Here is a 16,795-nt window from a genome sequence, read left to right as displayed (position 1 = left end):
CTCAATTAATGCACTTGTTTCTAATGTGTTTCTATGGTAACAAATTACACACGGACTTGCGTGGTGAATGATCCCCAAAAACGGATTTTAAAAACTGAAATTTTCTGTGGTGAAGATGTTTATTTCACATCCACTTATTTATCATTAACGTTCTCTAAGAAAAAAAACATTTCTCGTGTGAATAGTTATCATTTGCACTCGCGTGTAATTTGCACGTGAACCGAGCTGTCTTCAGGCTGAGTATATAAAGGTTTCAGTGAGAAGAGTGCGATGAGAGCGAGTCAGTGGAGGATAAACACTAATCAGGAAGAAGAGCCGGTGTGGATGTCGTCTGAAAAGGGTGTTATGTAATCGTGTAATTATCACGCTGAGTGATTGTCAGTGACCTGACACATCGGATCACGTCACGGGACGACGTCGGCCTCGGAGGCGCCTGCGACGATGATGGCGGTGAATTGTTTTATGCTCCGTCTCTTTCCATGTTCACGAGCTAATTTTAGATTCACACAGTTGCAAATAAATGAATAAATAAAAAAAAATAACAGTTCGTTATTTCAGACAGCTTTCTGTAGAAATCTGTATTCCTGTTAGGCTTGTGCTGATACTGCCTATATTACGATTCAGAAGTCTCACTCTTCCTCTGGCTCTCTGTCTCTCGCTATTTCTGTCTCTCTCTACCTCTCGGTTTCTCTCTGTCTTTCTCTCTTTTTTCAAATTCTTTGTCTCTGTTTTTGTCTCTTTCATTGTATCTTTATTTCTCTCTCTGTGTCTGTCTCTATTTCTGTCTTTTTCTCCGTCTGTCTTTTCTCGAGCCTCTATCTGTGTCTCTCTCTGTCTAACTTTATTTCTGTCTCTCCCTATCTGTGTGTGTGTCTCTCTCTCTCCTGCAGGAGGATGGGAAGATGGTGGACGGTGGGCTGCTGGGTGATGCTAACGGCGTGGGTTCGGGCTCTGCGAGGCAGAAGGACAGTGGGAAATGGCAGAGGCCTCGGTTCACACGGAAGGCCCTGATGAGGTGCTGCCTGCTCCGCTGGATCATCGCCAGCACCAGCCCTAAAGAGCAGGGTGAGTATGTACTGTACACACCCACACATAGGCTTACACGCGAACAGGGAAATATGAGGAATTGATTAACTACATCAGGTAAAAATCTTGAGAGATATTATTTAACTTACTGTCTAGTCCACGTAAATATCAGGCCTGATCAGCCTTACTGTCATGGTTACTGGCAAATTAAAAAACAATGAGAGAATAACCAGTTAGTCAGCACACCAATTAACCAACGGTAAAGCCTAATTAAAAGTTTACATTGCAGTTCACTTCAATGAATCGTATTGGTGGTGAACCGAATCGTATCGGACCAGTAGTGAACTGAAGTGAACTTGGTGTCCCAGAATGCAATGCAGCTACATGATGCATCTGCGTACAGACAAAATAAAGACCGTGAAGAAATCAAATCAACTCATATCACTGCTGAATCGAATCATCTCAGAGCTGAATCTAATCATATCAATCCTGAACTGAATCATATCTATCCTCAACTGAATCATATCAGTGCTGAACTGAATCATATCTATCCTCAACTGAATCATATCAGTGCTGAACTGAATCATGTCAGTGCTGAACTGAATCACATCAATCCTGAACTGAATTATATCAGTGCTGAACTGAATCATACTGTGTAAGTGCTGAACTGAATCATATCAATCCTGAACTGAATCATATCAGTGCTGAACTGAATCATATCAATCCTGAACTGAATCATATCAGTGCTGAAGTGAATCATGTGAGTGCTGAACTGAATCATACTGTGTAAGTGCTGAACTGAATCATATCAATCCTGAACTGAATCATATCAGTGCTGAACTGAATCATATCAATCCTGAACTGAATCATATCAGTGCTGAAGTGAATCATGTGAGTGCTGAACTGAATCATACTGTGTAAGTGCTGAACTGAATCATATCAATCCTGAACTGAATCATATCAATGCTGAACTGAATCATATCAATCCTGAACTGAATCATATCAGTGCTGAAGTGAATCATGTGAGTGCTGAACTGAATCATACTGTGTAAGTGCTGAACTGAATCATATCAATCCTGAACTGAATCATATCAGTGCTGAACTGAATCATATCAATCCTGAGCTGAATCATATCAGTGCTGAACTGAATCATATCAGTGCTGAACTGAAGCGAATTGAATCAGTAATGAAATGAATTGAAGAGTAATGAATCATTATTAGTTTACCTTGTTAGATTTTTGTAGCGTATGATATGGTACTTATCAAAATGCGTATCGTATCATCTGAAAGACTCATGTACGTGACATCACACATTTCTTTGTAAAGGCAAACCATGGATGCAGACACTTTGCTCTTGATCACGCCCACAATATCTTGTGACAGTGTGTGTGTTTGTGTGTGTGATCTGTGGAGTTATTGATCTCAGCCGTTCAGAGATTATAGAAAGGGAACGTCGTTAGCGATTTGTATAAGATTTGTATAGATTGGTGGACTTTTATGTCAGAAATCCATTCTTTAATTCTCGCTAACTAAGATCGGCGTGAATATCGTTTCAGTTTAGTCCTAAAATCGGCCGTGTAAAACAAAATGGAGGACACCAATATAGAAGGAGGCGTACAGTAAGAAACAAAGCTAAATAAGCTGATTTAATTATAGAAACTCATCAGTTCAGTCGTATTTGCGTGGCAGATGTTGTGCAGTTAACGCGGTTAATAGTCGACGTCCTGGTCTTGTTTTAATTTAGCCTGATATAGAGAGAGGATAATTGAATTTTGGAGCGATCAAAGCCAATGTTTAATTTTGTGTACCGAACACATCGAGCTCCTGTGTGAAGTTTGGCTGCTTCTCCCCCTGCGTAATGACGCCGTGCTGACTGATATTAGGACGCGCACAACAGATGGCACACGCCTGAAGCTCATAATGATCGCTGCACGCAACAAGCTTACACACACACACACACGCACACACACACACACACTGTAATGACTTTTGAATAGATTTGGATGTGACAAACATTAGAACACAAGCAAAGACAGTGAAGCACAGGGACGTCTAATTTCGCACACGCTGCTCCATCTGCATCAGCTGTGTTTGTTCAGGTGCAAAGCAAAATAATGGCACCCCTGAAAATGACCGCGTTTAACCTCATAAATCCCATATCTGTGTCAGTACAACATTTGAATATGAAAAGCCCTGTGAGGAAGCCACGAAGTCCCACAATGCACCACAAATGATCAGCATTCGAATAATTTATATTAAGTTCCTTTCATATTTCCTATAAATTATCGTCCTCCGGCAGCACGTCTTGGAGTGTTTTATTCTACTTACAAGAGCAGAAATATGCCATTGATTGCAGCTTTTTATTAATAATAATTTTTTAAAAAAAAGCATGTTGTTTTAGGATGCCTTTCAGCATCTGACCAGGAAGGACACGTAAACGACATGAAAGCTCCGCCTCCTTTCCAGTTCTGCACGGTGCATGAGTAATAAAGTCGTATATAAATAAATAAACAGCGTAGCATACGGAGAGCACGAGCCAGAACGGGAGCTTTTTATACACATGCCGGGTTTTTGTGCTGCGGTATAATGACGCAGGGGGGAAATGCGCCGCAGGAGAAATGAGCAGGTGGCTACAGGTGGAGACTCGGGCAGCGTGCTGGTATGACCCATTTTCATTTTATTTTAGTAAAGATGGAACGACATCTAGGAATAAATCTAATGAAAACACCGCAGAGTTTAAGTTTGTTCTTCATGTTATTTGTACACACACACACACACACACACACACACACAGAGTACGTGATGTTTAAATTTCTAATAATTGAGAAATTCAGGGTAAAATCCTGTGAAACCAAAGTTAACAGCAAACCTAGGACCTAGGAGTGCATTCTGGAACGAGGGTTTAGGATTAATCTCAAATCCAGAGTTGATTTCGCCGGATCTCGTACCTCTGGATTTGTTGATTCCAAAAAAAAAAAAAAAAACATTAAAAAAAAACAACCCCAGATATAACAATTTCCTTAAAAAGCTCTGATTAGTCTATGTGATTAAATTTGAATTGCATGGAAAGAAAAAATTTTGCAGGGGAAATTTTTTTCCCCCCACTGCAAGTAAGTGAGTGCGTACTGATAAAGATATGTTTAAAAAAGCCAAACTAAAGCAGCGAAAGAAATGAGGATGACACGGCAACGAATCGTTATAATGCATACGATTCTAAATTTCCCAAGTCTGTTTATTATGCATTTAATATTTAGGCAATATTTAGCGATGGACAACGTGCATTAAAGGAATGAAACTCCCGAGTCATGCTGTTATAGGACGATCATCAACGACGGGGCGTTATACATCCACGACAGGGCGAATGGGATGAAGCTAATCTTAATAAAGTTAATGATTTCACCCAGGCGTTAATCAGTTTCCGTTCCCCAGAGTGTCTCTCTTTTTAAATTAAAGCGCTGGTCTGTTAGTGCCGTGTAGTGGCTGGATGAAAAGTAAAGCAGCGCTCTCTCTCTCTCTCTCTCTCTCTCTCTCTCTCTCTCTATGTCAGAAGCGAGTGATGGCTCCATCTAGGGTTCAGTAGATGCGCATCATTATGATCGTTCGAAAACGTTGACACAAGGCAGGAAAGTTTGCACACCCTCCAACATATGAAGGATTTCATTTATGAATAGACGCCACATTGGCTCGACATTATGACTTGGTCATAACCTACGGAAGTTGTTGTCAGTGACAGCAAGAAGTAAATATTTCTCTCTCTGATAAACAAACAAAAACAAAATCAACAAACAAAATCAAAAATACCGCCCAGGTATATTTGTGTTCCGCAAAAGCACAAACAATGGAAATGTAACCTTGTTAGGTATGACAGCGTTCCTTAAAGATGCAGTTATATCAATTATATCACTATACAATATATACAAGAAATGACAGGTGCAATCTTTTTATTTATTCTACCGTAATTTCCGGACTATAAGCCGCTACTTTTTTCACACGCTTTGAACACTGCGGCTTAAACGATGACGCGGCTAATTTATGGATTTTTACGGGCTAACGAGCTTCACGCCGCCAAAACATTCAGCCTCGTCACATCGGACCAATGAAACTGTTCGAATTAAATCAAACGCACTCACACTAATTCTTCAGATCAGTCATTTTGCGCTTCATGCACACACCATCATCATGGAAAACACACGAAGAAATGCATATGATGCAGCTTTCAAGTTAAAGGCGATCGATCTGGCTGTCGAAGAAGGAAATAGCATGCGAAGAGCAACTTTTGCTCAAGTCTGCCAGTGGATCCTAACAGCGTGGAGCAGTGTCAACAAATCTACCATCACCAACGGGTTTCGAAAGGCTGGACTGCTGCGTGATGAAGAGGACAGCACGAGCTCAAGGGCGAATTTGCCTCGAGACGTAAGTGACATCGAGAGCGACAACAAAAGAGAGACTGAGGAAGTGTGTGACGAAGTACCGGTCATTCTGATTCTGTTCAATTCCGACACTGAACAAGACGACTTTAGTGGTTTTAGTGCGCAGGAGGAAGATGAAGATAGCGATCAAGGACTTTTCCTGGTAGGCAACTGTATTTTTTATTTTTTTAACCAGCCGTGTTACAGGCACTGTTCGGAATAAAGCATTTACGGTACGTATTTAATTAAAAGTTTAAAAAAATCTCTGTGTAACATCTTTCTGTGTAAATTTCTCATGTTACAACGTGGACACCTGCGGCGTATAGACAAGTGCGGCCTATATATGTACAAAATTTTTTTTCTTTTTAAAGTTAGTGGGTGCGGCTTATATTCAGGTGCGCTCAATAGTCCGAAAATTACAGTACGTGTACAAATAAACCGTATTTGTCTAAGCCATGACGTCAGCACAGGTGTTTACACGGGTCACCTGTCAATCCATTTGATTGACACCGCCCGACACCGCCATTTCACCGTCAATTTGGGATCACGCGATCGCGGAAACGAATGCAAAATCAAGCAATCTCTGCGATATTCGGAGGGTCAGCCAAATCCCGCTCCGATTCAGGAGTACAGCTAAAAGGTCTCATTGACCAACAAGCAGCACCGCGAAAGACCGTGCGCAACAACTTCTCGCGATTGTAATCTCGCCGATCCGAGTCGATTTCCATAAAAAAAAAGCACGAGTTTTTTTCCAAGCATTTTTGGCCGCATCAATAAAATAAATGGAAAAATCTGCGGAATCCTGCGCAGATCGATTTCAGTCTGTCCGGAAAGAAAAATCGGCACGCGCCCAGCGCAGCCGGATAATTCTCATTTGAGGAACTTCCGGAGCTCTGTGTTCGATAGAATACAGAAGATGATTTCTGTCTAGAAGTTTCTCCTTCTCATCACCTCTGGACAACTTTTGGATCCTCTCGGTCGAAAGGAGAGAAACATAGAGCCCTTGTTTGAGATTTTTCCAAAGCCGTGGTGTCAGAAAACACATCAACGATGACTCTCCGAAGCACGTGCTAAACTGCTAGCTGTACGTCAGCTACATTAGCTAAAAATGTATAAATAAATATATAAACACACTAAAGGCATCGGCACCAAACACTTCATGGCTGTTTGGTGTAAGAGATAAATTTGTCCCTTTTTAACACAGGACTTCAGACTGTCTGAAAATGGACATACAAATTTGAATAAGATTTCCGATATCAATCAGATAAGAAATGCCCTACGCCAGCAGCTGAAACTGGAGTCGTCCCCTTTATCTCTCTCTCTCTCGCTCTCTCTCGCTCTCTCTCTCTCTCTCCCACCACTGTCTTCTATCTACATTCAAATGTTAATCTTCGAGAGAGACACCCGAAGTGCTACACACTCCTTCTAACCTTGTCAAAGCGATTCAATCGAAGACATTTTGCACTTTTCGGACCCTTCGGGCCGCTTTGTTTTTTTTTCCCAGTTCTGCTCCAGGAGGCGTCTCCGGAGCAGATCTTGCGCGTCACGTCAGCAGAGGACGCCACTGTGATGTCAGTGACGTCTTTCTTTCATCGGATATACCGGTGAGTTTGCCATGGATTGACCACGAGGTGAGATCAGGAGCGTGGAAGAATTCTCCTGGAGAGTGTGAAGAAGTTTGCCTTAAAAGAAGTTTTAAAGGAAGTGGGGTTTTTAAAAAAAAAAATTTTTTCCGGGTTCACGCGTGGAGTTCAGCATGGAGGTGTTGATGAGATTTAAAGACCAGTGTCAGAAGGAGCTGGACAGAATCCTGCGCTGTTTCTTTGGATTCATCAGCGGCACTCTCGTTCAAGGTCAGCACAGCACCGCTTGGGTTCATCGTCATCCCTCCTCACGGTTCGGCTTATCTTCTTATCATCTTTCTGGCTTCTCCTTGAACTTTATTACCGCGCCGAGTGTGGCTCCCGGCAGATTTGCGTCGCGTACGTGAGAGGAACCGGTGCTGTATCGCAGAACGACCGTCCTCCGCGTAATGCGCTTACGATGCGTTCTGTTTGTCCTTCCGTCGCGCATTGATTTAATGTAAAACTATCTTTCTGCACTACCGTCATGTGTCATCATCTACTACCGTGTGTGTCCCGCTGGACTCCTTAAAGGTCAGATCTCACTCTCGTTGCTTCTGGGAAATTTGTTTCGAAGTCAAACAGTTTGAATTTTCTTACAACCGTACTTCTAGGTCTTCTTCATGCCCTTTGTTTTGGTTATGGAGTGCGTTTTTCCGAGAAAGCTTTCTTCAGAAACTTTCTTCCTTCGGACATGTTTCCTCGGGAAAAGCAGGCTTGAGACGTTCACATTTTTATCGCAAAAGGCACGTTCGACTTTCACATATACGAGTCCGAAATAGAGTGGAATTCATACTTTTGCTTTGTTTGCCGGTTGGTTCGGTTTATTTTCACACCGCACATTATTAAACGCGCATTAAATGGGCAGCGATGGCTCACTGGTTAAAGGTTCTGGGTTACCGAGCAGAAGATCGGGAGTTCAAGCTTCAGCACTACCAAGCTATCGATCGGTACGTTTACATGGACGCCAAAAATCCGATACGAACCCGATTAAGACGATACTCTGATTAAGAAACTAGCGAGATTATTGATGACCTTAATCCGATTAAAGTCACACTCGAAGTAAACACGAATGGAATTAAGACGTGTGGAGTATTTCCTGTTTTAGTCGCATTATGGGCGTGCGTTACAGACATGTACACACCTTAATCACACTATTAACATCATGTGGGAGTTTTCACCGCATTGTACGACAGGACACGTTACACACACGGCAGCGCTCGACCGTTTGACGGCAAACAAGAGAGCACGGCTGCGTCCCAAACCGCGTACTTGCCTACTATATAGTAGGAGAAATACATGTATCTCGACTACTTTATAGACGGTAAGTACACGGTTTGGGACGCAGCCCACGGCTTCAAGCGGTCGTCTATTTGCACGCACAGCACGACAAATGACCCAAACTGTATGCCGATACGTGAAATTCCGGAGGGGACGGCGTGACGCAGTGACGTAATGACGTGTGCTGTTAATCGATCTATGTTCTATAACACATAAAACGGGTACATGAAAGGAGTATTCTAAAAGCAACTCATGTAAACACCTTAATCAGAATATCATACGTCTTATTCAGAATAAGGTCGGTAATTAGATTACTGCTGTCCATGTAAACGTAGTCACTGTTGGGCTCTTGGGCAAGGCCCTTAACTCAGTTGCTCAGTTGTATAAATGAGATAAACGGAAGTCGCTCTAGATAAGGGCGTCTGCCAAATGCCATAAATGTAAATGAGCCAGGTTGGTCAGAAATAGATGGAAAAAGAGAAGCAAACCTTTCCCAGGATCACAGACGCACGTGTTTATTATCTCCAGAACACATCTCATTTTTTCTGCAGTGCTACAGCTCTGTCGTTTGGCTTAGTTTAGCGGTTCACGTCTAGAAAAAAAAAAAAACCCCACACGCTGCAACTCAAAATCACACGGCACGTTTGAGAAAAACATTGTGCAGCCGAGTCGATTCCGAGTCATTAAGTTATTTATGATGTAGAATTGCTAGATGGCTTCGGAATCATGTCTGCAGATATTGTTAGACAGTATCCAAACTAATAAAATTAGGTACAGCAATTAGGATTAATTAGTCAAATATTTCTCCAACAAGATTGAGTGATGGAAAAAAACCAACAACATTTTGTTGCCTGAAAGCAGTAGAAAGAAAGCTTGGGTTTCCCCTCCCTCCCTCCCTCCCTCCACTCTCCGCCCACACACACAAATTGATGGAAGATTGTTTTCCAAAGCCCCGAAAGCACGACATCATCATCATCATACTTGATTCAACTGTCAAAAAACGAACAGACAGTCTCTAATAAGAAGACGAGGAAAAAAACCCCCAGAGCATTTCATTTCACACTCGGATCAGAGCGGTGAAGTCAGGGTCAGCGGGGAGCGAATTATCCCAAATCTCCCCGAAATGAAGGCCGAATCCCTGCAGTGAAAAATCACCGAGCGGATGGGATCAGCCGCTCACGACACCGTTATCAGCACCGTATGTGTGCGATGATGATGATGATGATGACGACGACGATGATGAAAGTGCCTGAAGAGAGAAAGAAACCAGTGCAGGGTTTTAAACGGATTCAGAAGTTCATAATGAAGACTTTAAATAGGAACACTCAGGCTTCAGGACTGCCGTGTGAAAGTCCTGCAAATACAGGAAGACTCCGTCCTGAAGGACATTAACCATATACTATAATATATATACCATATATATATATGGTATGGCTATAATGGCTTAGTGGTTAGCACGTTCGCCTCACACCTCCAGGGTCGGGGGTTCGATTCCCGCCGCTGCCTTGTGTGTGCGGAGTTTGCGTGTTCTCCAGGTACTTTGCAGCGTTTGTAGTAAGAAGGTTTGTTTGTAAGAAACAACAAATGGTCCAATTTGGTGTTGATCCTTTTCTGGTTTGATCACAATAATGGCAGTAATAATTCGGTTTGAAGGATAAGCTGACCAAGTACTCATCTGCTGTGCTTACTTGAATCAGCTCACTTGAATGATTTAATGATGAATCATTTTATTCACCGGTAAATCGGTCCTTGAGATACGCATTGCCTCAGTCGCAATGATTAGATGTCCTCTGTAGATTTTAAAAGGATGATACTATTAACTAATCATTAATGACTAATATATAGTGGCTTCTTTATTGGCCGGAGACAGTGGCGATCGATTTATGAACCTTCCTATGATTTAAAAAAGCAACTCTTGTTTTTGTCTTTTTCTGTTCTGTTATTTCACCAACATCTCTGTCTTGAGACAAATTCAACCACTATAGACGTGATGTCAGTGTCCCCTGCAGCGGTCACTCTTCTGTCAGGTCAGTCAGGTCTCGAATGACGCCTCTGCGTCTCCTGGGGAACCTTGTCTTTTCCCCCCGGCGCCGAGGTGTTCTTTAAATGAAGAGAAGAATAAACATATATATATATATATATGTGTGTGTGTGTGTGTATATATATATATATATATATATATATATATATATATATATATATATATAAACACACACACACACACAGAAGAATGCCGGTCACATCAAGAACAATTCTGAGAGAACTCAGAGGTGTAAAATTAGGATTCGTAGCTCTACTCACAAACATGGCTTACATTCACAGTTATCAATCTGATTATTTTTATCGTTACATTATTTTTATCATTACATACAATTAACGGTTGCCTTTAACAGGAAATGACTTCACACATTCATTGGGATGCAGCACTAGTGTTTGTCATTTCCTGGTTTGATCGTAGCTCCGCCCTTTCACCTGTATGTCTTCAGTAAGTTGTCTTTAATAAGTTACTGGATGTCGGTTCGGAACCTGTGTCAGCGTTACAGTGACTAAAATGTCACTCCTGACCAATCTGAGCTCGTTTTCTGGGGCATTTCTAAGGCAGAGAGGTGCGAGACCATCAGGACAATTCAGAAATGAAGATTTAAAAACGATACTAAAAGATTTAAAAGCGGTCCGATTTAGCTGCAGGTAATACCTGCATGGTCACATGGCATGGCAACGTTTCTCTTCATTTTCATTTTCTTTTAAGTGGCTACTTCAAACAGAAAGGCCTGGGAAGAGGAAGAGGGGTGTGTGTGTGTGTGTGTGTGTGTGTGTGAGTTCTGTTTTAAGCTAAATGTCACGACTGGACGGGTCTTTTGATGTCTCTTTAACAGACAGGTGGACACAGACACACACACACACACACATCATCATCATCATCATTATCGACTTAGATGTCGTCACCAAACAATGTGTAGAGCCTTTTGAAGAGATCCAGACACGTGTCTCGACACGTACACGCGCACAAACAGACACACACACATACACGTGAGTGTGAAGGTCTTTTCCTTCTCCATCAGTGTCTCTATAGTCGCGAGCTTGGAGCTGGCTACGTCGTAGTCGTATATATTCGTTCTGCTCAGCGTGGATGCCTGAGCTCACTCCATCAGGTGGACATGGGGAGTGTGATCGCCACGCTGTCTTTCGAGGCACGACGCCGTTTATCTCGCCCCAGCTTCCTGTCCGAGTGTCGGCACGGTATGGCACGCTATCAGCGCTCAGGTAACACAGTGCTTGCCAACATACACGCACACACACACACACACACACACACACACACACACACACACACAAACTCACACAGCTGTGTGTGAGTGGATCAGAGTGCGAAAGTTAAACGGATCAGAGTGCGAAAGTTAAAAGGATCGGAGTGAGAAAGTTAAAGGGATCGGAGTGAGAAAGTTAAAGGGATCAGAGTTAGAAAGTTAAATGGACCGGAGTGCGAAAGGTAAACGGATCGGAGTGCGAAAGTTAAATGGATCAGAGTGCGAAAGTTAAATGGATCAGAGTTAGAAAGTTAAATGGACCAGAGTGCGAAAGTTAAGCAGATCAGAGTGCGAAAGTTAAATGGATCAGACTGCGAAAGTTAAATGGACCAGAGTGCGAAAGTTAAACAGATCAGAGTGCGAAAGTAAAATGGACCGGAGTGCGAAAGTTAAACGGATCAGAGTGCGAAAGTTAAATAATTTGTAACAATTCTCATGGACGTACAGTTACTTCTTTACTCACTGTCAATTATTTACATCTAAAAACGCTTTACATTTAGTATAATGATTGTTATATTCAGAAATATTATTGTTATTTTTATTAAAATGTGCACATTTTAAGCTAGTTTGTTGTATGTTTATATTAAATATTGCAACACATCGCTTTTGGATGGTCACTTTTTGCATATATATACTAAAAATGAATCATTATATATATATATATATATATATATATATATATATATATATATATATATATTTTCAGAATAATCAATTCTGATTGGCTGGAAGATGTGCGTTAAGACCGTGTATACCACAGATACGTAGTTCCGGTCAGTTTAATCACCGTTCTAAATGAATGCCCTGCCTATAAACAACTGTAACCCTAGTAACATGCAATTAAACTCACAGCTTCATTATTAGTAGAGATGTGCCACATTTGCCACATTCACACATGCTCAAACTCTCTCTGGCTTTCTCTCTCGCTCTCTCTCTCTCTCTCTCTCTAATAACTATTTATTATAATTCATTCAAATAAATGTAATCTTATCCCACGACTTTATCTCTGCGTATGATGTAGAGCAGGCAGAATTCTTCTAAATTTCTTCTAAAATTCTTCTAGAATTCTTCCAACGACCCTTATATAAAATAACTAACGCAAATTAACCGTTATTTTAATCTTTTTAGTGAAATTTTGCGCCGCAAACGTCAACGACAGCTTTAACTAGTCAATGCTGGCAAGTGACCCCTGGTAAAGGCGGGATAATCCACAGGGGTGTGTGTGTGTGTGTGTTACACAATTTTAATGCACTTTCAATTTCAACACCTGGAACCAACCCTGGACCTCTTATTTCCGTTATCTGCCATGAAATAACAAGGAAACAGGTTACACCTGGCCATGAAACTGCTTATCAGTCGGTTGTCCGGTTACTTTTGAGCCTGTGAGAATGGAGGGACTCTGTAAGTAAGTGTAAACGGTTAATGCAATATTTTTGTTAAACCCCTTGAATTCAAGCTGAAGGTCTACACTTCAATCACGTCATTGCTTCATTTCAAATCCACCGTGGTGGTGTACAGCGGCAAAATCGCAAAAACCGGGTCACTGTCCAAATACTTACGGACCTGACTGTACAGAGAGACTTGTATGTTTTTTTTGGGGTTCGGACTGCGTACGTTCAAATTTAATATATGTTTATAATATGTTCTATAAAATTTATCTTTCAATATTGGAAAATAAAAAAATTGATGGTCTTCAAAGCAAGGACGAATTCTCAGAAATTCTCAAATGTCCTGGTAGATGGACTCGGTCCTGCTGCGTGTCCCGCCGCGTGTCCCGCTGTCATCTACACATTCATAAACACTCTCGTAAATGCACGTGTTTCGATTGGTCTTCTTTAGAGTCTGATACTCTAAACCAGAAACTGATACACCGAACCAGAAAGAGTCAGATTCTCATACACCGAACCAGAAAGAGTCAGATTCTCATACACCGAACCAGAAAGAGTCAGATTCTCATACACCGAACCAGAATCAGTCTTTTCCTCATTACGGTCAGCCTGAAAGGACAGAAAATTAACGTTAGAAGGTGAATCCGATCACAGTGTACGGTATGATTTATTTAACCTGAATTTCGCTCACATGTCCTCGGTGCGTGATCGGCTCCTGTGGGTCTTTACTGGGAGATGATTCGTGTGCTGAAAAGCAGAGAAAACTAACTTTGTGTTGTAATTTGTGTGTGTGTGTGTGTGTGTGTCTATACACTTACATGTCACTCTGTAAAAGCAGCAGTAAATAATGATAATCACGACTAGTGCTACGATCACCATGGCTCCACGTGCCAGGGTGCCATAACTTATGTACAGCTTCCATCCTGGAGAAAAAAAAAACATACGACGTCAAAAGTGCTGAAAATAATATACTCTGTGAGTATATAATAAAGTTTGTGCTTTATTTTTTTTACTAAAGTATCGTGTGGGATTTCTTTCACTTCACCTAAGCAGAATTTTAAAAAAATAATAATAACAACATTAAATTTGATTAACAAACATTGTTTTTATTCCTGAAATTTTCATTAAGAAATGTTGTGTGGTGTTTTTTTTTTTTTTCTTCAATTCAACCTGTACAGTTTAATTTACTGTATTAGCTATATTTAAAATATCCAAAAACAACCCCCATTTAGTTGCAACACCATCTGGATCTGGATTTCATTTCAGATAACTTATTCTTTTCATTAACACTGATTGGACACTGTTTAAATTTCACTTAAGTATCATTTTGACATTGAATTTATTTTTGAATTAAATTAATTCTGGTACAACTTTCACAGTTTTTTTTTTTTTTTTTAATTTTTTGAATTTGGAACAATATTTATTCATATCAGCAAGAAGTGCTTTATTCAGAAAGGACAAAAATCAACAAAATCGCACGTTGCAGACGTGAACATTCGCGACTTTACATCTCAGACTGAAGTGCTGGATGATCGATTCGAACGAATCATTCGATTCTGAATAGCTTACTTACTTGTCCGCTGTGCGATGGTGTTCGCTGTCGTTCGCCTCTATCGCTGCTCCGAAACCTCAGCTCTTCTTTCCTCTCCAAAAGTATTTCCACCCACAAGTGAAACTCGACTTTAGGGTCACGGTTGTCACAGTCGTGTGAGAAAGGTATCGTTGTCGCTTTCTTTCTCATTATGTGAATTTAGCTCTGTGCTTACCTGCCCAAAAAAACACACACACACACACACACCACAAGCAGCACAAAAAAACCCTCTGCACTATGAACAGTTTTAGCTTTGTTTCATGAGAAGAAGATATCATGCTTTTCATGATAAATTATTAGCTATTTAATTAGCAATAAACTATTAAGTCATAAATATTAAAGCTTTATGTTAGCTTTAGTGTTGCTCGAGTGCGGTGTTCTATGGAGTTATTATCTCATTGTGTAGGGTGTGTGTGTGTGTGTGTGTGGATCTGTTGTACATCGAAGGTCTCAAGAAATTATTTTCGCTATACATCGAAGACATTTGTGTTTGAGATGAAAAGATGAAATGACGACAGATCAGAAGTTCCGCTTTTATTTCCTCAGATTTATATCTAGATGTGTTAAAAACGTAGAAGATGGCACCTTTTGTCAGTGATCAGAAATACTGGAGCAGTCAGGTGTGTCTTGCTGCCCAGGTGTGCCTTGTTAAATCGATCGTTCAAAGTAAATGAATAGCTCTGAATGTCTAAGGTCTCGGTTTGAGCCCTAGGTTTCGCCTGTGAAGACTGAATTTGTTGTTAAAAAGGATAAACCAACATGAAGACCAGAGAGATGTCTATGGGAGAAAAGCAAGAAATGTGGATTCAGTGGGTGGAAAGTTCGGAAATTAAAACTAAACTAAAATAAGATATTAAAGGTGTTAAGGTGGGCGGGGACAGAGCCTGTCTATATAAAAAAATGTAAGAACCCCTGCTCTGTGGTCTGTATTAGTACCTAGCTACACACACTCCATCTTCCATTTACAGTCTGGGAGCAGACTTTGTCAGGTCAGACCATCCACCGTGTGCTCACCTGCTACAATGCAAGTCTCAAGGAAAACCTGTACTCACTATACAGATAAGTTAGTATCACAAATTTACTTTCTGGTGACCTAGAAATAGTGCAGAATCTTGAATACTTAACATGCAAGATGCTAAACATTTTTCCAAACTTTCTGCTTATTTGCAGGCTTTAAATCAAATAAATTCCAGATTTTCAATACGTTCTCATACTTTTGGACACCGCCGAACGTCCCTAGTATTTAAACTTTTATGCTGGATCAATATTAGATACACAATACTGGATTTCTAAGCCGCAGAGAGATACGAGAAGATAAGTGGATGAATATCCACTAGAGGGCGCCGTCTGAATTGTGAGGAGGATCTGTAATCATTGGAGGAGCAGGAGATAAAGTAAATGTGGCTCAGTGGTGATAGTTCGGTGCTGTGATTTTTGACTGGAAGGTGTTAGGTTCAAATCCCCAAAACTGCCACTGAGTAAGAACCTCAAAGTTCAGTGGAAATGGAAATTTATGTTATTTAGACACTGGTGTCTGTTTATAAAAATGGACAAAAGAGCTGAAACAGTCATGGGTCTGTCTTGAATTCTTCCTCAGCATAAAGTGTGGAGACACTGAACACCTGGATCACAGTCAGGTAAGAGGCGTGGCCTAAAGTTTCAAGGTGGAAAGCTTTCACTTTTGGCTTCTCTATTAAAGGTGCAATAGTCCTGAAAACTTACAGACCATTTTTCTTACTTAATGCATCTTTAATATTCCAAGCAGATAATCTTTTCCTATCTGTAATTATTATTAAGTCATGTACAGATTATGGTGCTTGTTTGTTCCCTGTTGGTGTCCTAAATCTGGCCCAGACAGTTGGACTGGCTCATTAGAAAGCCGATAGACATTAGGGAGCGTGATGGAGGAGCTGCTTTCTCATCAACTGACTCAGCAAATTCTGCAGAGTTTCCAGGCAAGAGATCAGGCCAAGGCAAGTTTCCCAAACCTTTCAGAGTCCCATAATGCATTAGACTTGTTCTGTGTGTGTGTGTGTGTATGTGTGTGTTTCTGTAAATATATTTGTATATTTATATAGTAATGATATAGTGTGAAAGTCTGAGACAGAAGTCCAAAAGTCTGAGAAAGAAGTGCGAAAGTCTGAGCCACAAATGCAAAAGTCTGAGACAG

At 40.9% G+C, this 16,795-nt stretch overlaps 1 long non-coding RNA gene across 1 annotated transcript; it reads right to left on the bottom strand.

The window, feature by feature from the left end:
* Nucleotides 1-13,026: 13,026 nt before the first annotated feature.
* On the bottom strand, nucleotides 13,027-14,753 carry LOC128607401 (uncharacterized). The gene is made up of 3 exons (XR_008385861.1): nucleotides 14,608-14,753; nucleotides 13,726-13,957; nucleotides 13,027-13,643 (listed from the first exon to the last, which is right to left on the bottom strand). It is a non-coding gene; the product is annotated as an uncharacterized LOC128607401 (long non-coding RNA).
* Between the last annotated feature and the right edge of the window lie 2,042 nt (nucleotides 14,754-16,795).

The sequence above is a fragment of the Ictalurus furcatus genome, chromosome 5 (genome assembly GCF_023375685.1).
Source record: "Ictalurus furcatus strain D&B chromosome 5, Billie_1.0, whole genome shotgun sequence".
Lineage (NCBI taxonomy): Eukaryota > Metazoa > Chordata > Actinopteri > Siluriformes > Ictaluridae > Ictalurus > Ictalurus furcatus.
Note: the sequence above shows the minus strand (reverse complement) of the source record. Positions and strands in the feature narration are given on the sequence as shown.